We start from the raw sequence: 2,316 nt of genomic DNA, 5'->3' as shown, positions 1-2,316 counted from the left end.
AATGAAACCATATAAAAAATCATCTGCTCAGTCTTTTTTTTTTTTTTTTTTTTTTTGGTTCTTTTTTTCGGAGCTGGGGATCGAACCCAGGGCCTTGCGCTTCCTAGGTAAGCGCTCTACCACTGAGCTAAATCCCCAGCCGCTCAGTCTTTTTTAAAATTTCTTCTGATACAGTGTCTCACTATGTAGCCCCTACCTGACTTGAAGCTTGTTATATAGACATGGCTAACTCTAAATTCACTGAAATCCTGCCTGCCTCTGTCTCTCAAGTCTGGGATTAAAGGTGTGTCCTAGCACGCCTGGCCCAGTTCAGGTTTTATCTTATCGGGATTTCCCTATATTGGAATTACATCAAGAACCAGAATGCCAGGAGCGTAATGACACTAGTGTTTCTTTCTGAAAGGTGCTAAATGAGCTGGTGTGGTGACGTTTGCTTGCTGTTCCTGCTACTTGGGAGGCTGACACAGGAGGGTAGTTTGAGCCTAAGAGTTTGAGACCATTCGGGGAAAATAATGCACTGCACCAATTCTTCTAAAAAAATAAATTGAATAAATATAAATAAAAAAGTTTTAAAATGTAAAAGAAAAGGAGGGGGTGTTTAGTAGAGAGTAGAGAGTACATCTGAATTCTTTTTTTTTTAATTAAGTTCTGCCCAGAGTATCAACCACTTTTCAGTAGGTTCTTCAGTTTGAACTACCTTAGAAATGCCAGAACTGTGGAGAAGACAGCTGTGGTTGGCTAAGCAGCTAAAGTGGGGAGCTGAGATGGCTCAGAGGTTAAGAGCACTGACTGCTACTCTAGAGGTCCTGAGTTCAATTCCCAGCAACTACATGGTGGCTCACAACCATCTGTAATGAGACCTGATACCCTCTTCTAGTGTGTCTGACAACAGTTACAGTGTACTCATATACAATAAGTAAATAATTCTTTTTAATACGGGAAGCTTAAAGATCAGTCCCAACACTTAGGAGGTGGAGGGAGGCTCAGAGAAAGTCAAGTTCATCTCAGGCCTGCAGAGCTCCGTGGGATTGTGAGGGGGTAGGGAAAGGCAGATACAGACAGTCTAGGATCTTCTCCTAATCAAAGTCTAATTTCTTTGGGGGAGGGTATGTTGGAGGTCAAGCGGGATCATCCACAGAACTACAAATGCTTCTTAGGATCTTTTCTGTAAGAGGTGCACACCTTTTCTTCAGGAGACACATCCCCACACATGCAGATTTCGACTGGCCTTGAATGGATCAGAACTTCAAGAGTGGATGAATCAGGTCGGTCTATTTTTAGTGTACAGGCTAAAGGGTGATGGCTTTTTGCAGTTGCAAGCAGATAGGGAACTTTGGGAGAGGAGATAGCAGACAGGATTTGGTTAACTCATAGCAGGAGTTAGGTCAGCAGGAGAACGTGATGTTCTAGGTGACTCCTTTTACAACTACTGTTGGGTGCTAATGGATGATTGTGTGTCAAGAGTAACCAACTCTGAGGATGTTGCTGTTTTGTTCTTCACACAGCATGCTGTCCTTGAACTTGTGGTTAGCCTCTTCCTCCTGCTGGGATTATAGGCTAAAGGAAGGATCTCTTTCTTTCCATATGTAGAAGTATCAGAAATCCTTAAAAAAAAAAAAAAAAAAGTACAGGGGCTGGAGAGGTGCCTCAGCAGTTGAGGGGGCTTTACTGCTCTTGTAGAGGACCCAAATTTGGTTTCTAGCATCCAAGTCCAGAGGTTCCTAACTGCTTGTAACTCTAGCTCCAGTGGGACCCATTGCCTCTGTGGGCATCTTCACTCCCATGTTCATACTCACATGCTCTCTCTCTCTCTCTCTCTCTCACACACACACACACACACACACACACACACACACACACACACACACACTTAGATAATTAAATCTTTTAAAACATGCAAGGAAAAAAAAAGGTCCAAAACATGAAAGGAATTTAGGTCAGAGATGAAGAGGAGAGGTTTCAATTGGAAAATTCTTGACATTGCCTAGGGAGCAGCACTTTTAAAGGAGCTCTTGTATTCAGGGATCATTAAATAAGAACTGTGTCAAAGTTTTCCCCTTGTTTAATCTACCGTCTATTACCATTTTGGTTGTTTTTCATTGATATCATTATCCAGACTTTTGGGGTACAAACTACAATATTTTGCTGAATTAATCAAATACCATAGCAGGGATATGTTTCGTAGTAAGGGATTTAGGTGGTGGATAGCCAGAGCCGTATTAAACAGATTTTGGGTAGACAGTACTTCAGAAATATTTCCTATTTGGTCCACTTGTCAACAGAAAAAAAAAAGCCCTATTTTATGTATTTAGGCAC

Source organism: Rattus norvegicus, chromosome 8 (assembly GCF_021556685.1).
Source record: "Rattus norvegicus strain SHRSP/BbbUtx chromosome 8, alternate assembly SHRSP_T2T, whole genome shotgun sequence".
Classification (NCBI taxonomy): domain Eukaryota; kingdom Metazoa; phylum Chordata; class Mammalia; order Rodentia; family Muridae; genus Rattus; species Rattus norvegicus.
This window is presented reverse-complemented; position numbering follows the sequence as displayed.